The 27,731-nt window shown below is 41.8% G+C and overlaps 1 protein-coding gene across 5 annotated transcripts in view; it reads left to right on the top strand.

Annotated features, from left to right (window-relative positions):
* LOC139381857 (zinc finger MIZ domain-containing protein 1-like) overlaps window positions 1–27,731 on the top strand; it is a 198,634-nt gene that overhangs the window by 43,573 nt on the left and 127,330 nt on the right. For 3 of the 5 annotated variants that reach the window (XM_071125676.1, XM_071125680.1, XM_071125678.1), the window contains exon 2: window positions 27,180–27,295. The gene's annotated coding sequence lies outside the window, so the exon portion shown is untranslated. Of the gene's footprint in view, window positions 1–21,045; window positions 21,306–21,504; window positions 21,560–27,179; window positions 27,296–27,731 lie in introns of those variants that run through there. The other 2 variants (XM_071125677.1, XM_071125681.1) reach the window with 2 other exon arrangements.

The following is a 27,731-nucleotide window of genomic DNA, read 5'->3' as shown; positions in this document are numbered from 1 at the left end:
TCTCTCTCCCCTCGCTCCCCCCTCTCTCTCTCTCACTCTCTCTCTCACGTTCTCTCTCTCCCATCTCCCCCTCTCTCTCTCTCTCTCACTCTCTCTCACTTTCTCTCTCTCCCATCTCCCCCCTCTATCTCTCTCACTCTCTCTCTCAGAGTGTCCTCTCTGGGCCCATGTGGCTGAAACTCAGCAGGCCGGAAAATCTGTTTTATACAGATGGCTGGCAAGGTCGGGTGGAGGGAGGGAGGGAGAGAGGCAGAGAGAGAGTTAGAGGGACAAAGAGAGAGAGGGAGAGAGAGGGAATGAGAAAGAAATAGGGAGGGAGAGGGACAGAGAGAGGGAGAGACAGAGAGAGAGAAACAACTTGTTCTTTACCTCTTCTACCCTCCCTGCCACTGCAGCCTTTCCCTCCATGCTGCCACCCGTCACTTGACTGCGGTTAAAATCAAATAAAAGCCAGTCAGTGGCTGGCTGCTGGCCTGGCGCCCGGCCAACACACAGATTACTGGCCCAAGGAAGGCTGTCAAACCATCTAGACGGGTGATTAGTACTACTCTATCATTCCTCATCATTTAGCCAGCCTGCCCTGTGTGCTGGGATTTATCTCTCTGTGTCCCAAACCTATTCCCTAGTGTATTATTTTTGACCAGGGCCCTATGGGGTTCTGTTCCAAATGAGTGCACTATGTGTCAAAAGTAGTACACTATAGGGAACAGGGTGTCTTTGGGACACAGACTCTGTCTGACCCACTGGGTTTGGAATGTAGGCCTACTGAGGGCTATGCCGATGTGCGCTTGGGTGGAGTCAGATGTTTTAGAGCAACATGCACCTTTCAGTAACATGATACCCTGGCTGTTCCATGTGTTCCTAGACTCCCGAATAGCAACAATTTTCTTGTTGTTCTTCCCATTTCTGGGTAAAAGCAAATTAGAAAAACGTTGAAGCATCACCACTGTTAGCTAATTTAATAGAAAACCAACTAATAAGAATAATACTAGCTACATGTAGGCCTAATGAAAGTTTAGGATTGTTTTACATGACCTCATTTTGTTCTTGCCAGTTGGCTGTACAGTAGGTACACTACCTTGCTAAAAACAGCCTTTAGCTTCCCACATGTACCCAGTGTGAAATAAGTTTTATAATTAAATAATATGCCCTGGCAAATATTATTATACTTGCCAGTGTAACCTACAACATTATCCCAGTTTGAAGTACTGCTTAAATGTATTCGCTCCCATATCAGCTGAAAGTAGAATCTCATAATCAGAACAAAATTGGCTAGCAGCTGTTTTTACAGCTACAATCACATAGTTATTACTTCTAAACAAAATACCTTTCAGGGAGGAGTCTTATCAAGCTAAAATGCTGTTTGGTTTATTGTTTGAACAGTCACTGAGATGCATAGCCTATAGATCAGATCAAGGCCCCAAGTAAGTTTGGTTTAGTTTCATTGCCTACACAACACAACACGTCCCCCACAGCAGCGCAAGGAATTCTCCATCCCGTTCCAATATTTGAGCGGAAACAAAACCCTTTCGCCGCGAGAAACGTAGACAGGACTACGTACTACAAGGAGTTGGCTATTTTGTGACGATAAACAGCATTCACGTACTGCGTTACGGTCCGAATCGTCCGTTTGCATAAGGTTCCTTGCTTTACTGTAAATAATATCACTACTATATATGTGTGTGTGTGTGTGTGCGCGCGCGACAGGGCCTCTCCATGCTTGCCTCTGTGTGTGTGCATGCGTCCGTGTGTGCGTGCAGTGGGTAACCTTGTGGCTGATTAAAGGTTGTCAGCGGAAGTTATGGCTCTTTGTGGATGTTGATGATGCGTGTCGTGTCCTTAGTGACTTTGACAGGCCTAGCTGCCCAGCTTTTAAACACCGGGGAGAGACGGAAGAAAGGGGGGAGAGAAAGAGAGGGTGGAGGAAGGAGAGAGATGGGTTGTGGGGTTTTAAAGGTAGAGATCAAGAGAGGCAGAAGTGCAGAGAAAGAGAGTAAAGAGTGAGTTAAAGAGATGAGAGAGAGCGTGCAATTTGATTATGTCTGCTCATTCATTTGGAAGCTGTAGCCCATACCAGTGCTATCCAAATATGGAGCATTCCCCCACTCACACACCACTCACCTCAGGCGACCTCACCTTTAATGTCTGGTATTACTACACTCCTGCAATGCAATCCTTCACAATTTCAGCCACCACAGTTATTATCCTAATTTCCTGAGAGGGTAAAGAGGACAACGTTTTTCTGCCCCTCAAATTAAGTGGGATCTTTCACTGTGCACGGATGGGCCCTCCACAAGTATCAGCGAGATTTGATACTTGAGTGACTGAAGTGTTTTTGATGGAAACCCCATGCATGATTGATAAAAGAAGAGAAAGAGAGAGGCGGGAGAGAGCGAGAGAGCGGTTTAAAATCTCCCAGCTCAGAGGCTATCAATTATTTAACGCTCTCCGTGTTCTGGTGGCAGGCACGCGAAAGACCAGTCACCATTTTGAAATCTCCAGTCGATAATATCTGTCAAAGGAATTAGTACTTTGTAGTGATTTTTTAAAATCTGCTTTATACAAGTCTTAATTTTGCCCATGGCAGGACTGGTTAGTGCACATTCTGAAATAGTTTGAGAGTTTGAGTTTCTGGCTGCAACAGTTATTCCCTGACATTTTTTTTTGTTATTTTAGAAAAGTGTTGATGCTGATCCAGTCAGAGTCATCTGAACTCTCCAGTCCTGATCAGTTCTGTGCTCTCTCTCTCTCTCTCTCTCTCTCTCTCTCTCTCTCTCTCTCTCTCTCTCTCTCTCTCTCTCTCTCTCTCTCTCTCTCTCTCTCTCTCTCTCTCTCTCTCTCTCTCTCTCTCTCTCTCTCTCTCTCTCTCTCTCTCTCTCTCTCTCTCTCTCTCTCTCTCTCTCTCTCTCTCTCTCTCCTGCCCTTTTCCTCTGCCATATTGTAGTGAATTCACAGAGACACGCAATAGAATAGAGTATTCACAATGCAGATGTTGACCTCTGGTAAACTCAATGGCTGCTTGAGACCAGTGGTTCTCAATGTTTCTTGGCTAGTGTACATCGTGCTATTCTCCTGCTGTTCATTCAGGGGGAAGATATAATAAATGAATGTGTGGCAGAGTTGTTTCTACAGATATTCTGACCTTGGCTTAATTCCCTCATAATTCCACCACCTTTAAGCGAGAGGAAACCACGAATAAGGTCGCATCTACTTTAAAAAAAAAATTTTGATTGAAATAACCACATTCTCTATGTACTATAATTTATAACTTGTTAAGAGCTATTGAAAAGAGCTAGGTAAATTCGTAATCTGTTTGGATAAGAGAATTGTAAATATAAATTACACTTGATTTAGATATATTTTACCTTAGAGTTGCTGGAGACAAAGGTGAAACCAGTCATATGGCAGCAAACTGAAGCATATCAACTTCCCCACAGTAAAGTTTATGAAATGTTGTGCCATTATACAGAATTGAAATTGTACAGCCTTTTAACTTATTCAACTGCCAGTTTACTTTTAGTTCCGTTCTGTTGGTATAGCCTACATTATCATTCCATTTAATTACATTGTTTCATTTAGATTAGATTAGTTTATTAGTAGGACGTCGGGGGAGCTGGAGTGGGACATGGGGAGCAGGTAGCTGATTAGTTGTGACTATTCAGCAGCCTGATGGTCTGGGGGTAGAAGCTATTGGCCAGTCTGACAGTTTTTGCCATGATGCTCCTATACCTAGTTGATTAACAGCATCCTCACACATGCATTCCTCTTGTCCAGGTGGGTGAGGTCAGTGTGCAGTGCAATGGCGATTTCGTCGTCCATGGATCTGTCGGGGCAGCAGGCGAATTAGAGATGGTCGAGTGTGTCGGCTTGACTAGCCTCCCGAAATACTTCATGATGGCGGAAGTGAGTGCTACGGGTCGGTAGTCATTCCGTTTAGTTACTTTCCCTTTCTTGGGAACGGGGATGATAGTGGACATCTTGAAGCAGGTGGGGATAATGCCTGAGCTAGAGAGAGATGAAAATGTCCAAAAACACAACAGCTAGCTGGTCTGCACATTCTCTGAGGGCGAGGCTAGGGATGCCTTCTGGTGTGGCAGCCTTGCGAGGGTTAACACGATTGAATGTCTTATATACATCCTCCGTGGAGACCGTAAGCACGTAACCCTCATCGTCAGGGGCTCTCCTTGGAAGATCAGGGTCATTATGCTCAGGGAGTGAGAAAAATGTGTTTCTCTGGTAAGGCGGCGTTGGTGTCCGCGACTTGACTGGCTTTCTTTTTGTAATTCGTGATCGTTAGAAGCCCCTGCCACATACGCCTCGTGTCGTTCTGATGAATTCTCCTCCACTTTGTCCCTATACTTGTGTCTCGCCATATTGATTGATCTGCGTAGGTTGTATTTGTACTGTTTAACCATAAATTGTCCCAGGTATGCTGTGTTTATAAACAGCATCTCTCTCCTCCAGTTTCCCAACGCTGCTGTTAATCCACTGTTTTTGATTCGGGTTTTGAAAGACACCATCAGTATCACATAATTTATGATTTTTTTATGAAACTGGTAACTGAGTTGGCGTATTCATTGATACTACAGTGGCTTGCGAAAGTATTCACCCCCTTTGCATTTTTCCTATTTTGTTGCCTTACAACCTGGAATTAGAATTTATTTTTTTGGGGGGTTGTATCATTTGATTTACACAACACTTTGAAGATTCAAAATATGTTTTGTTGTGAAACAAACAAGAAATAAGAAGAAAAAAAACAGAAAACTTGAGCGTGCATAACTATTCACCCCCCCCCCCCCCCCCCCCCCCCCCCCCCCCCCTCATAGTCTCCCCCATACATTGTAGAGCCACATTTTGCAGCAATTACAGCTGCAAGTCTCTTGGCGCATGTCTCTAAGTTTGGCACATGTCTCTAAGTTTGGCACATCTAGCCACTGGAATTTTTGCCTATTCTTTAAGGCAAACTGCTCCAGCTCCTTCAAGTTGGATTGGTTCCACTGGTGTACAGCAATCTTTAAGTCATACCACAGATTCTCAATTGGATTGAGGTCTGGGCTTTGACTAGGCCATTTTAAGACATTTAAATGTTTCCCCTTAAACCACTCAAGTGTTGCTTTAGCAGAATGCTTAGGGTCATTGTCCTGCTGGAAGGTGAATCTATTTCCCAGTCTCAAATCTCTGGAAGACTGAAACAGGTTTCCCTTAAGAATTTCCCTATATTTAGCGCCATTCATCATTCCTTCAATTTTGACCAGTTTCCCAGTGCCTGCCGATGAAAAAATCCCCACACCACCATGCTTCACTGTGGGGATAGGGTTCTCGGGGTGATGAGAGGTGTTGGGTTTGCGCCAGACGTAGCGTTTTCCTTGATGGCCAAACAGCTCCATTTTAGTCTCATCTGACCAGATGACTCCATATGTTTGGGGAGTCTCCCACATGCCTTTCGGCGAATACCAAACATGTTTGCTTATTTCTTTCTGGCCACTCTGTTGTAAAGCCCAGCTCTGTGGAGTGTACGGCTTAAAGTGGTCCTATGGACAAATACTCCAATCTCCGCTGTGGAGCTCCTTCAGGGTTAGCTTTGGTCTCTTTGTTGCCTCTCTGATTAATTCCCTCCTTGCCTGGTCCATGAGTTTTGGTGGGCGGCCCTCTCTTGGTAGATTTGTTGTGGTGCCCTATTGTTTCCATTTTTTAATAATGAATTTAATGGTGCTCCATGGGATGTTTAAAGTTTCAGATATTTTTTTATAACCCAACCCTGATCTGTACTTCTCCACAACTTTGTCCCTGACCTGTTCGGAGAGCTCATTGGTCTCATAGTACCGCTTGCTTGGTGGTGCCCCTTGCCTAGTGGTGTTGCGGACTTTATTTAACTAATTCATAGTAAAGGGGGTGAATAGATATGCATGCACCACTTTTCTTTTTTTATATATTTTTTATATTTTGGAACACGTTATTCTTTTCAGTTCACTTCACCAATTTGGACTATTTTGTGTATGCCCATTACATGAACAATTTAAATTACAGGTAGTAATGCAACAAAATAGGAAAAGCGCCAAGCGGGTGAATACTTTTGCAAGGCACTGTAGCTCCAGAGGTGCCCCAGAACATATTCCAGTCCACGTGATCAAAACAGTCTTGTAGCATGGATTCTGATTGGTCAGACCAGGGATTCTGATTGGTCAGACCAGTGTTGTACAGACCTGCTCACCGGAACTTCCCTCTTGAGTTTTTATTTGTAAGCGAGGAGGAGCAAAAATGGAGTTGTGATAAGATTTGCAAATGGAGGGCGGGAGAGGGCCTTATACCCTGGTCAAAAAGGCGTGTACTAGTGGTCAAGAGTGGAATTTCTGCGAGTTGGACAGTCAATGTGTTAATTGTAATACGAGAGCATGGACCTCAAATGACTTTTGTTAAAGTCATTCGCGACAATGAACGCTGCCTCCGAGTACACAGTATCCAGTTTATTCAGGGTCCAATGAAGAGCCTTTTTGGTATCGGCTTGGGACAGGATGTTTACAGCCGTGGCGATAATCCTTGAGAACTCTCACAGAAAGTAAAAATGACGATATTTGATGACCAAGTATTCCATGCAGAAGCTGGCAAGTTCCTGTACGTTTCCCCATTGCATCACGTTTTATTGGTCATGAAGCAGATACCACCGCCTTTGTTCTTGCCAGAGAGTGCCTGCTTCCTATCTGCTCGATATACTGTAAAACCCGCTGGTTGTATATAATCCGTTTGGATGTCAGAGGAAACCCAAGTCTCAGAAAAGCAGGGTATGATGCAGAATCTGATGTCCCTCTGGAAAGAGATCTCCGCTCTGAGTTCATCAAGTTTATTCAGTAATGATTGAACATTGGCGAGTAGTATGCTCGGTAATGGTGGACGGGTCACCTGGCGTCTCAATCTCACTAAGACCCCTACACGTCTACCAGGCTACCTGGTAGAGGCTAGACCATTGTTCCGCCATCTCCGAAAATTCAGGAAGGTCGGGTGGACAGTGAGTACCCAGTGATTAATTTTAGAAAAACACTAGAAAAACCATTAGAACAAGTAGAAACCTGCAAAGCTTTGTAGGAACTCGAGGCGGGGCTACTATGTTGGTCGGCGTCAAACTCCGTCACAGCCATGTGGTTGTTGCTGAGGATCATTAGTAATAGTTGATCATATAAATGTAGGCCAATTTAATTCCATGGAGTGGAGTGCAGACCAAGTCGTAACAGTTTCTACCCGACGCATGGCGCAATACTTGACCGTGTCATCACCCAGTTCCATGGTTAGTGCAGGAAATAGACTAGGGTATAGCCTACTACTGTACACTATTCTCCCTATTATAATTCTATATACAAAAATTCCAACATTACCATGGGTTAAAGAACTGAATGTGGCAATTTTCTGAATTCATCTAACCACTGTATTTTTGATTCATCAATATATTTAGTGTGTAAAGGCTTTCCAAAACAGTTTTTTGTTATGATTCATACATACTTTCCTAACCATAAAATTTTAAATTGCAGAGTGCAAAATTCAAAAAGCAAAATTTGTAATATTAAACATTCATAAAAATACAAGTGTTATACACCATTCTTTTAAGTTAGAATCTTGGTAATCGAACCGCTTTGTCCGATTTACAATAGGCGTTTATGGCAAAAGCATAGCATTTGATCATTTGAGGACAGCGCCTCACCCACTTCCTGCATTAACATGAATTCATAACCTGCACAGGTGTCACAAAACTCAAAAATAGCTATAAAATAAATCACCTAAAGAAGATCTTTGAAGATCTTCATCTTTTTGCAATCCAAAGGGTCCCAGTTACACAATGAATGGTAGTTTTGTTCGATAAAGTCCTTCTTTATATCCCAAAAATGTCTGTTTATCTGGCGCGTTTGAGTCAGAAATCCACCTGTTCCAACTTGCCCAACATGCCTACAAAGGAATCTAAAAAGTTAGCTGAAAAGTTAATCCAAACAATTCAAACAACGTTTGTAATCCAACCTTAGGTACCCTAATCCGTAAATAATCACAAAAATTTAAGACGGAATATATGGTGTTCAATACCGGAGAAAAAGAACGAGGAGCGCGCACTCATTCATGCGCGCCAAAAGACTATAGTCCTTCTGAGGGATAGAAAGAATACGAATACTTCTTCATTTTTCAAAAAACAAGAGACATGCGCCAAGAGACTTGCAGCTTGCATGAAACAATTTCTAAAGACTGTTGACATCTAGTGGAAGCCATAGGAACTGCAATCTGGGTCCTAATTATTAGACTTTCCCATAGAAAAGCATTGAAAAGTCCAATGACCTCGGATTGTCCTCTGGGTTTCACCTGCCAAATCAGTTCTGTTATACTCACAGACATTATTTTCACAGTTTTAGAAACGTTATATTGTTTTCTATCCAATACTATATCCTAGGTTCTGGGCCTGAGTAAAAAGCAGTTTACTTTGGGCACTTCAGTCATCCAAACTTCCGAATACTGCCCCCTAGCCTTAACAAGTTGAAGAGATGGGTTTAGAGAAATGTACTGAAAACCCTATTGAATGAAAATTCCACAAGAAAATCTGTTGGTCAGAAAGTGGGAAGGGTTTTCAGTGGTTGAATTACATTTATTCAGCGCCCGCAAGTGAAGCCCACCTACAAAGCCCGTAACGCACCTTCATAAGCTAAGTCGTAATTCCAAAGGTGGAATTTCCTAAATCGGAATTGGGCCCTCAATGTCCCCAATTTTGTTTCTGCCTGAAATCGAAAATTGTGATAATTTTTCCATAATCGTACCGAAACTGAACCGACCTCAAAAAGTACTAATCGCTCAGCACTAATAGCAGTAGTACATCGTGTCTATGAAGACACTGAACATTAAGGGCCAGATATGTGTGGATATCTCACATAAGGATTAAAAAATCCTTTCAATGCATGATTTGTGTGAACGTTCAAGTCACACATTACACAGATCTCCAGTCAGGATGGGTCCCCGAGTGGCTGGATGTTGTGGTGGTGGTGGTGGTGGTGGAGTACTTACATATAGGGTTGTGTGTGCGTGTCGGTGAAGCATTGGCTCAGTGGCATTCCGTGAGCATTCCGTGAGCTGAGCTGACAAGCCTTCGGGGGCTTCCGTGTCCCTATGATGTTAATGTCAGACAGTCAGGAGAGGAGAGGGTAGGGGAAGAGAGGAGAGGATATTCTCTCCTTCCACACAACAGACCTGATGAAGCTCTGCTCTTTGCGTGTGGTCGGGGAATCAACATCTCTGTAGACGGGTGTTTTCCCATTAAGTGCTCTAGGGCTGCCAGAGGTAAACACAAGACATCTCCTGATGTTTGGAGAGGTTCTAGATCATTCAGATTAGAAGACTCCTACTGTCTGTTGTTGAGGTGAAGAATGGCATTTGCTGTTATAGAACTGGCAGCAACATTCTGTTGTCACATTACCCAGTTATGATTGCTGAATTATTAGCATGTTGTTTTGATTTTGGTCTATTTTTTTAAATCTCTCTAGACACAATTTGACAAGCTCATGGCCAAAAATAGGACACTATATCAACCAACTCAAGGCCACTATATAAAGTGCCTTCAGAAAGTATTCATACCCTTTGACTTATTCCACATCTTGTTGTGTTACATCCTAATTTCAATATTGATTAGATATATTTTTTTCTCACTCATCTACACCCAATACCCCATAATTACATATTTGAAAACATGTTTTTAGGAATGTTAGCAAATGAATTGAAAATTAAATATAAAAAGATCTCATTCACATAAGATTTCACCCCCCTGTGTCAATACATGTTAGAATCACCTTTGGCAGCGATTAAAGCTGTGAGGCTTTGCACACCTGGATTGTACAATATTTTCACATGATTATTATTTTACAAATTCTTCAAGCTGTCAAGCTGGTTGTTAATCACAGTTAGACAGCCATTTTCAAGTCTTGCCATAGATTTTCAAGCTGATTTAGGTCAAAACTTTAACTAGGCCACTCAGGAACATTCAATGTCGTCTCTGTAAGCAGCTCCAGTGTATATTTGGCCTTGTGTTTTAGGTTATTGTCCTGCTGAAAGGTGAATTTATCTCCCAGTGTCTGTTGGAAAGCAGACTGAACCAGGTTTTCCTATAGGTGTTTGCCTGTGCTTAGCTCTATTCAGTTTCCTTGTATCCTAAAACACTCCCAAGCCCTGATACTCAGTGATGTGTTGTGTTGTATTTGCCCCAAACATAATGTTTGTATTCAGGACATAAAGTACATTTATTTTAATTTTTTTTAGCAGTTTTACAGTTTCACTGCCTTATTTCAAACACAATTCATGTTTTGGAATCGTTTATTCTCTACAGGTTTCCTTCTTTTCACTCTGTCATCTAGGTTAGTATTGTGGAGTAACTACAATGGTGTTGATTCATCCTCAATTTTCTCCTATCACAGCCATTAAACTCCGTAACTCTTTTAAAGTCACTATAGGCATCATGATGAATTCCCTGAGTGGTTTCCTTCCTCTCCGGCAAGTGAGTTAGGAAGCACGCCTGTATCTTTGTAGTGACTGGGTGTATTATTGATACACCATCCAAAGTGTAATTCATGGATAACTTCACCATGCTCAAAGGGATATTCAATGTTTGAATTTGTTGTTTTTACCCATCTACAATAGGTGCCCTTCTTGGCAAGGCATTGGAAAACCTCCCTGGTCTTTGTGGTTGAATCTGTGTTTGAAATTCACTACTCTACTGAGGGACCTTACAATTATCTGTATGTGGAGGTACAGAGATGAGTTAGTCATTAAAACATAATGTTACAAACTATTACTACACACCGAGGTCCATGCAACTTATTATGTGACTTGCTAGGCAACATTTTTCTCGTGAACTTATTTGGTCTTGCCATAACAAAGGAGTTGAATGATTATTGACTCAAGACATTGCAGATTTTCATTTTTAATTCATTAGTAAACATTTCTACAAACATAATTCCACTTTGACATTATGGGGTATTGTGTGTAGGCCAGTGACACAAAATCTCAATTTAATCAATTTTAAATTCAGGCTGTAACACAACAAAATATGCAAAAAGTCAAGATGTGTGAATACTTTCGGAAGGCTCTGTACATTGTAATTCTATGGAGGGGAGCATATACAGTTATACAATTCTATTCTAATCCTTGTATTTCTATGGAAAGTATTCTCCCTGCCATCAAAGCAGATGCCACTGCTGATGCTTCCGTCCAGTCCTCAGGCTATGACATCATTGGTGTGAGTCATCGACCAGATTTAGAATCACCATGTGACATCATCAGTATGAGTCATCAACCAGAGCCACACAGACCAGAGCACTGTCTGTCTATCGTCACACAACACAGACTGTGCACAGTATGACAGTGTCAGGGAAGATACACACACAAACAGCTAGCATCAGCACTGCATGAGGAGAGACGGCAAGAAAACAAATATATCATTTAGAATGGCAGAAAGGAGAGGAAAACCCTAAATTAATAATGATTTGAGGTTGTCAGGGGCAACAAAACACTGAATGATTCTGTGGCTTTTCAAAGGTCATAAAAACAAGAGTATCTGTTCTCAGTTCTCTCAGATATACTGACATTTGCTGCTTCTGTATTATATGTGGGTATTGGTAAACATAACATGAGCACTGTAAAACCACCTATTAGAACGTGTGGAGGCACAGAAACACAAAGCAACAGCTATAGGCAGTATGTGAGCTCTGCCCTGATCTGGTTTGGTCTGGTCTCCTCCTCAGTTTCCCCTAGCTCCTCTGTCTCTCTGGCGGGAGCTGAAAAATTAATGCAGCAAACAGGCATCGCTTAAGGGCCACTTTTCCTTCGCCACTACACACTGAACAGGATCAATTACTACGTGTGTGTTTTTGTGTGTGTGTGTGTGTGTGTGTGTGTGTGTGTGTGGTGTGAGCTAGCCAGGCCTGATGAGAGCTGAGAGGTAGCGGAGCTGGTAATAGCCTCTCTGTTTGCCTCTCGCTAATGACAACAGGGGAGTAGTTTACACCACGCCATCGTCACACCACTCCCACTGCTTACCCTGTATGTAAATAATGAGTTAGGACCCTTAGGGTGTACAGAAGGGTGGTACAGAATGAGAGGAGAAGAAGGCAAAGGAGGAGGAGAAAAGAGGAGAAATGAGGAGGAGCCGGAGCAGTGAAACGAGAGGCAGAGGCCAGAAGAAGAGAGAACCTACTGCAGCAGAGAGAGGAGTGTATGCATAAGCGTGTGTTTATGCGAGGGTGAGTGATCCCTCGCGCTCTGTATGTATGCAGGGAGTTTGAGGAGTGCAATTGTACAACATCAGCCAAAGTTATTGAAAAGGCAGCGCCTGCCTGGGGAGGATAACGTAAGGAAGACATCAGCAGTAACACACACAGAGAGCAGAGTGGCATCAGTAATTTTCAGGCTCGGCCACACAGACACGCACACAAGCACGCACACAGACACACGCACACAGACACACACACGCACACAAGCACACATACGCACACAAGCACACACACGCACACAAGCACACACACGCACGCACACACAGTGTGTCATACAGTTACTTTTACTCTCAGTGTAAACAGGCTGTAAGCAGCCATAGGGTTGCTGTAATAACCCTGTTGAGGAAGGTTTGTGTGTGTTCATGCGCTTGTACATAAGTGTGTATGTGTTCTCACAGCTGAGGATGTGTGTATTCTTAAAGCTAAGGTTGTATGTATATATGAGTGTAGTAAGAAAGCTGAGGCGAGAAAAAGCATTTGAGGCAGCTTTGGCTAAAATCGTCTCTCTCGTTCTGTCAATTCAATTCAAAGGACTTTACTGGCCAGGGAAATATATATTTGCAAGTGAAATAGACAGGAAAAAAAGAACAATGAAAAATTAACACAAAACATTATACTCACAGTTTAAAAGAATATAGACAATTCAAAAGTTATATTATTCACTATGTACAGTGTCTGTCTGTCTGTCTGTCTGTCTGTCTGTCTGTCTGTCTGTCTGTCTGTGTTTCTGTCTGTCTGTGTTTCTCTCTCTTTATTTCCATCAGTCTCCACTAACATATGCACGTACCCTAGTAGAGTGTATCTGTATCTCCAGTGTCATCATTATTACCATTCAAAAGGTCAACCGTGTTGCCTCCAGCCTCTCTCCTTATTTATGCCTCTGTGTCACCACTGCTACCACCATTGTTAGTTACGAATTGAACTTTAAATGAGTTGACTCTTCACATGGGATGATTTCATTGAACAACAAAAGAAAGGGAATATTGAATGATCCCCAATGATCCATCTTATCTCCCAAAAACGTTTTCAACATACATCTGTAAAATGATAGTCTTCCTCAGGCTTCCATGTCTTCTCCCTAGACCTCCTCAATGTCCACCTCTTGAACATCAGACTCGGAGGCCTCATCTTCACTGTCACCTTCCGACCTTGTTGAGGATGCCTCGTTGTCAGGCTCAAAAAGCCTCAAATTTGCCTGGATGGCCACCAATTTTTCAACGCTTGTATTGGTCATCCTGTTGCGTATTTTGGTGTATGTGTTTCCAAACAAGGACCAGTTGCGCTCTGAGGCGGCTGATGTTGGTGGGATTTGTAGGATGATGGAGGCAACAGGGGAAAGAGCCTCAGATCCACAAAGTCCCTTCCACCAGGTGGCTGATGAGATATGTTGGCACGACTGCAATATTGCATCTCCATCCCAAACCCTTGCTTGGAAGTGTACTTCGCCAGACTGCCAATAACCTTGCCCTCATCCAGGCCAAGGTGACGAGACACTGTAGTGATGACACCATATGCCTTGTTGATCTCTGCACCAGACAGGATGCTCTTGCCAGCATACTTGGGGTCCAACATGTACGCTGCAGTGTGTATGGGATTCAGGCAGAAGTCTTTGCGCTTTTTGATGTATTTCAGAACTGCACTTTCCTCTGCTTGGAGCAACAGTGAAGTGGGCAGGGCAGTACGGATTTCTTCTCTTACATCTGCAACATCAGACAGGATGGCATTGTCTCCCTCAATCCGTGCAATGGCTACTTCTATAGGTTTCAGGAGTTTCAGGTTGCTTACCACTCTCTCCCAAAATACATCATCCAGGAGGATCCTCTTGATGGGGCTGTCCATATCAGCAGACTGCGATATGACCATTTCTTGGAGAAACTCCTTCCCCTCCAGGAGACTGTCAAACATGATGACAACACCACCCCCAATGGGTGTTGCTGGGCAGCTTCAATGTGGTGCTCTTATTCTTCTCACTTTGCTTGGTGAGGTAGATTGCTGCTATCTTGATGACCCTTCACATACCTAACCATTTCCTTGGCACTCTTGTAGTGTGTATCCATTGTTTACAGTGCCATGATGTCATTGAGGAGCAGATTCAATGCATGAGCAGCACAGCCAATGGATGTGATGTGAGGGCAGGACTCCTCCTCTTTAGACCAAGCAGCCAACATGTTTGCAGCATTGTCTGTCACCAGTGCAAATACCTTCTGTGGTCCAAGGTCATTGATGACTGCCTTCAGCTCATCTGCGATGTAGAGACCGGAGTGTCTATTGTCCCTTGTAGAATACTGGTTGAGGGGTAGAGATGATGTAGTTGATTATTCCTTGCCCACGAACATTCAACCACCCATCAGAGATGGTTGCAATACAGTCTTCTTTCTCTATGATTTGCTTGACCTTTACTTGAACTCTGTTAAACTCTGCATCCAGCAAATGAGTAGATAAAGCATGTCTGGTTGGAGGGGTGTATGCTGGGCGATGAACATTCAGAAATCTCTTCCAATACACATGGCTTGTGAGCATCAGACTTGAACCAATTGCATACACAGCTCGAGCAAGACATTCATCAGCATTTCTCTGACTACGTTCCTCCATTGAGCCAAAAAAACTAATGATTCCAGGAGGACCGTGAGTTGTTGCCATCGATAAGATGTCTGATTCATCATTTTCACCTCGAATAGAAGTAAAGGGACTTTTGTCAGAGGTGGCTTGCTTTATGCACTTGGCCAGAGGATTCTGCATCTTTGTTGCATTCTTGACATATGATTTGGCACAGTATTTGCAAATGTACACAGCTTTTCCTTCTACATTAGCTGCAGTGAAATGTCTCCACAATTCAGAAAGAGCCCGTGGCTTTTTCCTATAAAGATTGAAAAAACCCCAGTAAAAAACAAAACAAATACAATTCCATGTACAGATAAAGTTAAGCAGTTAGATTAAACAACTCATTTGTAAGATACATGTTTTAAAATGAAACATGTATGGAAACAGGTGAATTAACACTCAGTTAGCAGGCTCAAGCAAGCTAAAAACCCACATGGTAGCAGAAACTAACTAGTAGAAATTGTTAACAAGTTAGAAATGATTTAAACTCACTTTGCTGTAGGCTAATATTTACTAGTTAACAAAAAAATAATGTATGTCATATAAAATATATTTACCCCACCCAGTATTGTAATCAAAACTTACCAGAACGCATGTCGTCCTTGGATCAGACAGTGTAGTAATGTGGGCTCAATAGTATCTCATTAGTGTGCAAGACCTTGAGAATCAGCTGTACATGTGATGGAAGAATGCACTGCACATGTGATGTAACGCAGGGGGGTTGCAATTCCGTTGAATTGGAGATAGTTTAACCAAAATATGCCACAAGACCTTGAATTGCCTTATGTGTATCTCACAAAAAAAGGTTCACTGTTATCAAGAAAATTGTTTTGTTGAATATAAGCAAAATTCCCCAAATTCCAGGGCTTATCTTCCCATGGCAAATTTCCAGGAAATTTCCGGAATTTTACCGGAAAGTTTCCGACCCTTTGCAACCCTAGTCACCACTGTTACCTCTCAGTTCACATTAATCTTCATCTGTGGATCTAATCACATGGCCAGGCCGTGGCACCATGTACAGGGGGAAATACATTATGTAAATACACAGGTGGCGGTGTTGACACTACACGGGTGGCGCACCGTATTTCACTGCCATTGTGATGGCTGATGGAACACACTGATCAGAGAAGGGAGATAAAGACAGAGAAAGATTGGAATGGAATGGGCTGTGATTTGGTTTCAAGTGTTCTCTCCTTTCCTCCTTTCCTCCTCCCCTACTCTCATCTCTCTTCTCTTCTAGAGAGCCTAATGACACTCTTATCTTCTCAGAAGAACAGTTCTTCATCATTATCTCTGGAGTGTGTCTGCTCATCAGCTGTATATGATATTAGCCACACACACACACACACACACACACACACACACACACACACACACACACACACACACACACACACACACACACACACACACACACACACACACACACACACACACACACACACACACACACACACACACACACACACACACACACACAGCTACTGATTCCAATTCTTGTCAGAACATTACTATGACTCATCATGAATCAATGGAGAAACATTCACCACCTTCACCCTCTGAAGACATCACTGATGATATTAACTGTGTGTATATATATATGCGTGTGGGTATGGTTGCATTTGTGCGTGTGTGTGCCCGCGTGCGGATGTGTGTGTGAGTGAGGTGAATGGTATTTTGTTTTTCCAGGTCACACAGAGATGTTTATAATATAGAATTGTTTGTTTTAACAGCTCTGGTGACCTTTTGAGACGATCTGCTGCTGAGGATGAGTAGGGTTAGGAGGAATCTGTAGAGGCCATTACCGTCTGCTACAGAGTTTTCTGCAGATCGGGGTATGTACAGACTGAGACGGATGAACACATAGCTACACATCCACGCCTGTCAGTCAAAAGTCTGTCAAAAGTGTATTTAGGGGGTCATAGATCAGACAGGTTTGAAGAACCGCCAGCCTTTGACTCCAAAAGCTCCAGGAAAAAGTGTTATTTTCCCTCCCAGCAGTGGTCTGTATGGCCTCTTGGCTGACATGGCCATGTGTGTGTATGACTGAGGTGTAGGAGGGTGTGCTGTTGAGATAAGCTCTGTGATTTACTTCTCTATCAGGTCTCACAGGGGAGAGTGTTTTACCCCTTTCCCTCAGTCTCTCTCTCTCGCTCTCCCTTTCTCTCTCAATAAAAATGAACAGTAAACATTACACTCACAAAAGTTCCTAAAGAATAAAGACATTTCAAATGTCATATTATGTGCAAATAGTTCAAGTACAAAAGGGAAAATAAATAAACGTAAATATGGGTTGTATTTACGGTGGTGTTTCATCTTCAATGGTTGCCCTTTTCTTGTGGCAACAGGTCACAAATATGGCTGCTGTGATGGCACATGGTGATATTTCACCCAATAGATATGGGAGTTTATCAAAATTGGGTTTATTTATGAATTCTTTGTGTGTCTGTGTAATCTGAGGGAAATATGTGTTTCAAATATAGTCATATTTTTGGCAGGAGGTTAGGAAGTGCAGCTCAGTTTCCACCTCATTTTGTAGGCAGTGTGCACATAGCCTGTCTTCTCTTGAGAGCCAGGTCTGCCTTCAGCGGCCTTTCTCAATAGCAAAGCTATGCTCACTGAGTCTGTACATAGTCAAAGCTTTCCTTAAGTTTGGGTCAGTCACAGTGGTCAGGTATTCTGCCACTGTGTGCTCTCTGTGTAGGGCCAAATAGCATTCTAGTTTGCACTGTTTTTTTGTTAACCTCTAGCACTTAGCCATCCCGGATCCGGGATCGTGAATACAGCCTCAAGCTCATTACCATAACGCAACGTTAACTATTCATGAAAATCGCAAATGAAATGAAATAAATATGCTAGCTCTCAAGCTTAGCCTTTTGTTAACAACACTGTCATCTCAGATTTTCAAAATATGCTTCTCAACCATAGGAAAACAATCATTTGTGTAACAGTAGCTAGCTAGCGTAGCATTTAGCGTTAGCGTTAGCATTCAGCAGGCAACATTTTCACAAAAACCAGAAAAACATTCAAATAAAATCATTGCCCTTTGAAGAACTTCAGATGTTTTCAATGAGGAGACTCTGTTAGATAGCAAATGTTCAGTTTTTCCTGAAATAATATTTGTTTAGGAGAAATCGCTCCGTTTGGTGCGTCACGTTTGGCTACCAAAAAAACCTGAAAATCCAGTCATCAAAACGCCAAACTTTTTTCCAAATTAACTCCATAATATCGACTGAAACATGGCAAACGTTGTTTAGAACCAATCCTCAAGGTGTTTTTCACATATCTCTTCGATGATATATCGTTCGTGGAAGTGTGCTTTCTCTCCTGAATCCCAAGAGAAAATGCCCGCACCTGAAGATTACGCACCAATTTAGACAAAGGACACCGGGCGGACCCCTGGAAAATGTAGTCTCTTATGGCCAATCTTCCAATGATATGCCTACAAATACGTCACAATGCTGCAGACATCTTGAAGAAACGACAGAAAGGGCAGGCTCGTTCGTGGTGCATTCACAGCCATATAAGGAGACAATGGAAAACAGAGCTTCAGAAATTCTGCTCATTTCCTGTTTGAAGTTTCATCTTGGTTTCGCCTGTAGCATGAGTTCTGTGGCACTCACAGATAATATCTTTGCAGTTTTGGAAACGTCAGACTGTTTTCTTTCCAAAGCTGTCAATTATATGCATAGTCAAGCATCTTTTCGTGACAAAATATTGCGCTTAAAACGGGCACGTTTTTTTATCCAATAATGAAATAGCGCCCCCATAGACTCAACTGGTTAATTCTTTCCAATGTGTCAAGTAATTATCTTTTTGTTTTCTCATGATTTGGTTGGGTCTAATTGTGTTGCTGTCCTGGGGCTCTGTTTGTATATGTGAACAGAGCCCCAGGACCAGCTTGCTTAGGGGATTCTTCTTTAGGTTAATTTCTCTGTATGTGATGGCTTTGTTATGGAAGGTTTGGGAATTGCTTCCTTTTAGGTGGTTGTAGAATTTAGCGTCTCTTTTCTGGATTTTGATAATTAGCAGGTATCGGCATAATTCTGCTCTGCATCCATTATTTGGTGTTTTACGTCGTACACTGAGGACATTTTTGCAGAATAATTTCTTTGTCTCTCTCTTTCTCTACTCTCTCCTGTGAGGAACAGGTGTGTACTTTCCAGTCAGTGAAACTCAACCTTTGTTTGTGTTTGACAGCCCCTCCCCCTTCCACCCACTTACCCACCTACCCAGTCGTGCACAAAAATACACACATGCACATGATCTCACACACACACACACACACACACACACACACACACACACACACACACACACACAAAAACACACAACCAGCCAGAACAGACCAGAGCAGGCCTTTCAACTCCTCCAAACCGTGATAGCATTCCTCAACTCTTTCCCTCCTCTCTGAACATGAGCTCTCCACAACTCCTTTCCCTTTCAAGTACAAGTCACCAGCCGCCTGCTCTTTGAAGATACGATCTGGGAAAACACAGAGACATCGCTGCGATTATCTCAAATGTCTTCAACATGTCAAACAGAGCGGGAGGGAGGGAGGGAGAATAGACGGGAGGGCAGTGGTAGTTGCATGGGTGGCGTAATCATGTGTACGACTCTCAATGGCAAACTCTTCAGGTAGAAGACGCCTATGGTTTGAGTAGTAGCATGCACACAGTACCCTTTCAATGATTCATGTTATTGTACCAAATTACCGGTGTGTAAATGGGTGCTCTTTGAAAATGATTTTGACTTTGTAATCATACAAGATGTTATCATGTGTTGCCTTTATGCTTCAGACAAGACAGTGTAAGTGATTGCAAATGAAATCAAAAAGAAAATATGAGCCAGGGAATGCTGTGATAATAAGCACAGCTACCTTGTAAACAACTGGAAATGAGTGCAGAAGTAGGAGAGGCTGGGGTATGGTTAAACTGCTACTATATTCATAACACTTTTCTAGATGAACTGCTGTGACTGTGAAAATGATGGTATATGTACTTAAGTAGGGAAGACCAGGAATGTTAGATACTGCAAATGTATAGAATTCTCTAGATTTGTTGTTATGAGAACTGCGACAACCAACTGCATATAACCAGTGCCTGTATTCATAAAACGTCTTAGTGCTGATCTAGGATTAGTTTTGCCTTTTAGATCATAATGAATATGCTCATATGGACAGGAGGGGACTTGATCCTAGATTGATCCTCTTACTCTGAGATGGTCGTTTCCATGTAAAAGGACCCATGAGTACCAATGCGTGAAGTTCAAAGGAGCATGTCAAATTGGCTGTCAAATGAAAACAGCGTCTATTTTTTGAATTGAGTTATATATTAACTGAGTGTACAAAACATTACGAACACGTGCTCTTTCCATTGCATAGACTGACCAGGTGAATCCAGGTGAAAGTTATGATCCCTTTTAGGGCTGTCCCCGACTTTAAAAAATCTTGGTCGACCATGTTCTGTCTGTTCTTTCAACCAATTGATTGTTTGAAAATTTTAAACATATTTTTCCATATATATATATATACACACCCTATGTTTGAATAAAATCAACTATATGTAGGCTACTTTGTCTGATGCTTTAAGCACTGCGATTAAAAATGAAGACACTCATTTGTAAAGAGGGAGCCAAAGATCAATGTAGCCTTTGCAGATTCTGTCATTAAGCTCCTGAAGTTGCCAGTAATAGGCTACATCAGTGGGCGGCAACCTTTTCCATGTGGAGTGCCAATTTATCGTACCATTTCTACTGCTCTGCATGCCAGTTATGATTTTCATATGCACTTTTTCGTGGAACAGTTTATTTTCATTTATAATAAAGCCTTCATATCTCAAAATCAATGTAATGTGGTTCATCAAAATTATATTTAAATGAAAATTATACAAATCTAAAAGTAACTTATATTGCCAATATGTAAAAATAGCCTACATAAAGCCAACAAATACAAACATTGCAGCCCGCAGGTAGAAAGTATCCTGATAAAAATAAATATCCTATAAATCACTTTGGCTATGCATGGATTGTCTGCAAGGAACTTGAAACAGTTGATCAAATATTAACTTGGGTGCAGCCTGAAGTTGGTGCTAGCAAACTTGCAACATTGTATAAACTATTCTGGGCCCTCAGAGTTTCCTGCTTCAGTGAGCTCCGGACAGACACACACAGCTGTAGGCTATTTGCGCAAGGGATAAGAAGTAATCAGGCAGGTATTTTTTATGACATTTCCACCGGATCAGAGCATTTAATTTTCCCTTTTCATGCTGAGTGGTTATCAAAAGGGAGAGAGAGAGCTGGAAAGATTTTTCAAATAGGCTACGTTGAGGAACTATTTTCATTCTCAATGGATGTAAAAACAGGCTTTGTTTACTTGCTGTATGAGGTGAAGAACTAATTACTTTGAAAAGCTCCACAGTGATGGTGAGTTAAGACAATCAGAAATAGTGTCAGATCCCCAAATGGGCACATTTACAGATCTACATTTGTGAGCAGGCCGGGTAGCCTAGGCCTAGTTCTATGTGTAATCAGGTGCGTGTCCTTACTCAAGATGGTCAGGAGCGCTCCAAACAAAACACAATGAATACATTGACAAATAATCCAACACATTTTTCCTCACAAGTTTAGCCTTGGTTGTGCGCTTTGCAAACAACGTGTCCACTCCTACAATGACAACGGTAAGACTATAATAATAATAATATATTAAATGCATTAACAGAAATGACTGTAACCAAACAAACATTGAAGATTAGAAAATGTGGGAATTGTACTAATTGTACTACTGGTGATACTAGTGTGCCATCCCTGCTGCCTCCTCAATGGATTAGTAGTCCACTCAGACAGGCGTGAATCAGACAAGTGTCTTGTGTGCCAGATTTTTTTATTTATATATTTGCCACTTCTCGACTAAAAAAAACTTGGTCGACCAACAGCCTATTGACCAAGCAATCGACCAGTCGACTAAATGGGGTCAGCCCTACATCGCTTATTGATGTCAGTCGTCAAATCCACTTCAATCAGTGTATATGAAGGGGAGGAGACCGGTTAAAGAAGGATTTTTAAGCCTTGAGACGTGGGTTTTTACAGTATGTGTGCCATTCAGAGGTGAATGGGCAAGACAAAAGATTTAAGTGCCTTTCAATGGGTTATGATAGTAGTTGCAAGGCTTACCGACTTTTGTCAAGAACTGCAACGCTGTTGGGTTTTTCACGCTTAACATTTTACCATGTGTATCAAGATTAAGAATGATTCTTTACCCAAAGAACATCTAGCCAACTCCACACAACTGTTGGAAGCAACATGGGCTGGAGAAATTGGTTTTCAAATGGCAAAATTAGTAGTACTGTAATGAACTCTACTGTACTGTCTTGTACTGAATTATACTCTACTTGACTATACTCTATTGTACTGTCCTCTACTGTACTGAACTCTATTGTACCGATCTGTAGTATACTGTACACTGCTGTGCTGTACTTTGATGTCCAAACAGTGAAACATAGACATCTATGATTGGTTCAGATTTGGACCAACCACACCTGGTCTTGTTTACCCAAATATGCAAAGGAGGATATTGCATATTTCTCCTTTTGTGTACCTATTAAGGATACATCACCATGAAGAGAACAGTGAACAGTGAATAGACTGCTCTGACGGCCAAAAACACAAATATAATTATTTTTTCTTTCTACAGACATCATTTGAATCTTAGTTCGGAGTAAATGTGGTCACATAATTCAAAAATAAATAAACGAAATTACCAAACGGTTACCAAACTTTGCATTTGCACAGTTCTTCAAGTAAATGTTTTTGTAAAATGTTCAGTGTAAATTCTTAAAAGTAGTTCTTGTGCATAGAGTTTTATGGTTTGTTAAACTTTGAGTTCTGTGTTTTTTGTTTGGTGTACATTCTAAGTGAAAAATCTGAATCTCGGCGCAATTCCGTTACTGTGGAATTGCCTAGATACTTTATCATATGGCCCTGCCTCGCTTTCCGCTCCTTTTAACAACACAGCCTTGTGTGAACCGCCTCAAGACCTCTTTGTGTTCCTGTTCAGTACAGAGGCTCGCAGGGCAGGGAGCAGGGAACAGACTGCCCTGGCGGCCAAAAACACAAATATTGTTTTGGTGAGATGTGTGCTGGAGATTTGGGATGGCCTTACGTCATTGGATACGTCCGGGCGCTAGGAGGGGTTGGAGCTAGTGTCAGGAGCGCGGGCGGGTAAACCAGACTCGCACACAACAGCAACAGGACACACACACACACACACACACACACACTCTCTCTCTCTCTTCTGCTGACACAGACAGAGTCCACAGGGTTTTGTTACAACTGATGTGTTTGAGTGAAACACATACAGCCTCTGAGCTCCCAAACCCCTCACTGTTGACATTTATGAGGGAGGAAATAAAAGATTATGATGTTGCAGGAGAGAAAGAGAGCGATAGAGATGGAGAGATAGAGAGAGCCTGCTGCTAGAATGGACGGAGAGGTATCGCTCAAGTCACAACAAAATGGAATTTAACTTTGCGAATAAAGTTTGGGAATTACTCAATTTCATGTGTACAACATCCAAAGACTTGCATCACTATACTGACAGCGTTTTCGTTTCTTAAAGGATGTACAGTATATGGGTGTTTTTGGGGCATTTGTTCATGTTTTTCAGAACCCCCGTACTGCACATTGAGGATGAGGAAGTTAATCACTAGTTGGGGTGAGTTTCTCAAAAAACAAGTGAAATTGAAAAAGTGTCTGGACCCTTCTATAAAAAAAACATTTACATAACAAATATGAGATTTGGTTGTAAAAAAACTAAATTATCCTTTAAGAAGGTTCAACAATTGACGTACAGGTATTCCTGTGCAAATTTCCTCCAGATAAGCATCACACTAACAGACGGCTTACAGTAAAGTGTTTCATTTCCACAAAAGGAAAATGGTTTCTTTCTATCTCCCTCGTTGTGAATTGATTCAGAGAGAGGCCTCGCTATACAGCATCTCAAAACCTATCAAACACACACACATGCTATCTTGGTTTAAATTGCAGCTCCGTTTTCTGCATCTAGATGATTACCTCTCTGAGGCATAGCTGTCTGTTTCTCTACCTTTGTCTGGGGTAGTGGAAGTGAGAATTATTTGTCCGCCTTCTCTCTCTTGCCCAATCTCCGCACTCTTTCCTCATGTTTGCACTAGTGTTGGAGCGGTCATTGAGCTCCATCTCTCTCTCTGTCTCTGTCCCTGTGGTGTTCAGGTGTGAGATGTTCTGTTCAGCTTTATAGCCCTGCTGGCTCCCCAGACAACTCTGATGATAAGGAGAGGTGTGTGTGTGTGTGTGAGTTAGTTTGTGCATGCTCTTGTGGCTTGTGTATTCTCTCTTGTGTGTTTGTGTATATTAAGAGGAGTTATGAGAAGCCATGATTTCCCACAGCAGGCCTAAAGTAAAGGTTGTGGTTTTAAGAGCTTTGAACTGACAAGCTTTGACTTTGTCATCACAGCCTATAGGATCACTGTAAAGATTCAGAACACTGGTTAACATTGGTTTACATCTGTACCAATCAACACAGGGATTCTACGTGGTTAAAGAGCAACAGTCCTAACGAAGGGGTGACAGGAGGTTTAGAGACTGTAATAGAGAAGCACAAACACACACACACCACCGTTAGTCGGAAACCCTTTGCCCCCTTCGATAAATAAAACTGTTGCTGACCAAAATGACCGAAAAACAAAATCCATTACAGGATACTGCTTTTTATGAATTGATGGAAAGACATTTAACAGTCATGCTTTATCGGCCTATAGGTTCATTTGCAATATTTTTGGGAATAAAATTGGCCCGTGTGTATTTTCGTCAGTCATCGTGTAGGCCTGTCTTATTTATCCAACACAACTATCACACGCGCACAGCATACAGAGCCTATTTCTAGTGGGATTTCTCCTGCATCTCCTCAGCTGGTTGCTGCTGGAGTAAAATGTGCTTTTATAAGCCCATTGATTGCACAACAAGGGGCTCCTCAGTGGCGCAGCGGTCTAAGGCACTGCATCTCAAGGTAAGAGGCATCACTACAGACTCTGGTTTGATACCAGGCTGTATCACAACCGGCTGTGATTGGGAGTCACATAGGGCGGTGCACAAATGGCCTATCGTCATCCGGGTTAGGGTTTGGCCAGGGTAGGCCGTCATTGTAAAGAAGAATTTGTTCTTAACTGACTTGCCTAGTTAAATACAAATAAAATAATCAGTGGGAACAGGATGCCCCTGAGCTCAATAATGAGTCTCATAGCAGGGTCTGAATACTTATGTAAATATGGTATGTCTGGTTTTTATTTTTATACATTTGCAAACATTTCTAAAAACCTGTTTTCGCTTCATCATTATGGGGTATTGTGTGTAGATTGATGAGGAACATTTTTAATTCAATCAATTTTAGAATAAGGCTGTAATGTAACAACATGTGGAAAAAGTGAAGGGGTCTGAATACTTTCCCAATGTACTGTATTATCATTCGCAATGGATGTTAAAAGAAAACCCTTTCCTACATTTCCGCGCAGCAGGCCAGGTTCTTCTATGCTTGCTCAGGTGTGTGCGCTCCATTAACATGATCAACACAGAGAAACCAGACACATGCTCATTGCTCACATGGAGCACTCCAAACAAAAGACTATGAAGAAATGGACAAATCTTGTAAATGATGGTTAAGAGATTTGTTTCTCACAAGTGTAGCAGGTTGTGACGTTGCAAACAACGTTTCCACTCCGAGAATGAGAACGGAAAATTACTGTGATTAATACATACATTAAAATAAATGTATGTAACCAAATGACGGGGATTAATGGGACATTTACTGTTGACATATGGTGACATATGTAATGGGGAATTTATTTAAAAAAATCAAAGGGCAAACAATTCACACATTGAAAATGAATGCACAAGAATTGGCGGGAGACAGCTGAGCCATTCTGGATCCCCTGGATCCCCTTCTTCCTGTCTCAACATTTTACATTATACTCAAGACACATTATCTTCACACATATTTGAGATGCTTTTCACTGACAGCCGCCGCTCAATAATTAACTAGGCCTATTGCCATTCGCGGCACAATTTGCGGGTTTCCCAAGTAGGCATAGAGCTTGTGATTTGAAACAATCCATAGATGATGTTTTTAGAAGCTAACGATACCCGTTTTCTCTGTGGCAATCATGCATTCTGGAGACGTATTTTGAATTATTACTTTCCCCCCCCAATATAGACACGAGTAATTATATCATTTTGGCACATTTATTTCCATGTTCATCCCTATTGGACACGCTGTTCTGCGATTTCTCTCCTGTTCTATTGTTTTTAATAAATACTTTTTTTCATTGTCCAGAAGCCAAAGGCACAATCCTAGTCATATTAGCAACCCAGCAGTGGGGTGTCGGCGTAGCCTAGTGGTTAGAGCGTTGGACTAGTAACCGAAATGTTGCAAGTTCAACTCCCCAAGCTGACAAGGTAAAAATCTGTTGTTCTACCCCTGAACAAGGCAGTTAACCCACTTCCTAGGCTGTCATTGAAAATAAGAATTTGTTCTTAACTGACTTTCCTATTAAATAAAAACATCCGGGTTGTTGCATCTTTAGATTCCCCCTCTTTCTATGTTTCAAACAGAGCTATTCATTGAAAATTATGTTTTATTGGCTGCTTCATTACATGAGTTGCATTTTCTGTTAAGATGCCTTACCATAATCTAAATGTGATTTCTGTCATTCTGGGTAGACGCCCTAATAGGCTAAGCACCCAATGCATATGGGTCTGGTAAATTTCTCAAATGTCCGGTAAATTAGAATCTTCCCCAGTCAAATTTTCTGGCTCCACATTTTCCTAACGAAAATCTACACACACACACACACAGCTTAGAGTTACACTGTTTAACGTCACAGATAGAGTCTTGTTGAACGTGATTTATTTCTTTGAGGATTTCACTGTAGCGTTTCACTTGGATGGAAGGGTGCTACAGACAGACATATTTGCATATTTCTGCAGAATGCACTTGTAATAGAGGTGGTTCTTTGGATTGTGCTCATGTGATGAGTAAACTTGAAGACTAGTGTGACCTCCCAGAGTGAATATCCGAGGCTTTAGCTCAGTGGGCTAACAACTAATGTCTCGTGGCACACACACACACACACACACACACACACACACACACACATACACACACACACACACACAGCATTTTCGCAGCAGGAACAAATCTTTGTAACCTTGTAGTTCTTTGCAGAAATTGAACAGCCTATTTCCCTTCCCTCTCCTTCTCTCTGTCAGGTCCGGTGTACGGTGAAGACCAGTGAGGACCGCTCCTGAAGGATATACATGAAGGGAGGGGTGGGGGTGAGGGGGGCTAGTGACATCACTCCCAGCCCAGGTCAGAGTCCACACAGGTAGGCAAACGACCCTTCTTATCCTCTTCCTACACACACGCGCACACACACACCAGACCTGGGTTCAAATACTATTTAAATCATTTAAATTACTTACACATACATTTTGAAGTTGATATTCAGATATTTGTTATTTGAAAGTATTTTAATATTGGAATGTATTTGGAAATACACTTGGAAGGTATTGGTATGCATTTGAAAATGCACAAATACAGAGTATTTATTCAAATAAATACTCCTGTATTGAACCCAGGTCCTAGGAGTTTTTGAAACAATGTATTTGAAAATACTCAAATGCGCAGAAAATAAGTATTTACAATAACAACTAATCAAATAAACATGTTTGAACTCTGGTCTGACAGACACACATACAGAAGTGCTTTCCCAGTTTAATGATTTTTTATGTATTGGGAAAGCTGTTGTCATGGCTGCACAA

This window comes from Oncorhynchus clarkii, chromosome 23 (genome assembly GCF_045791955.1).
Source record: "Oncorhynchus clarkii lewisi isolate Uvic-CL-2024 chromosome 23, UVic_Ocla_1.0, whole genome shotgun sequence".
In the NCBI taxonomy this organism is placed as follows: Eukaryota; Metazoa; Chordata; class Actinopteri; order Salmoniformes; family Salmonidae; genus Oncorhynchus; species Oncorhynchus clarkii.
Note: the sequence above shows the minus strand (reverse complement) of the source record. Positions and strands in the feature narration are given on the sequence as shown.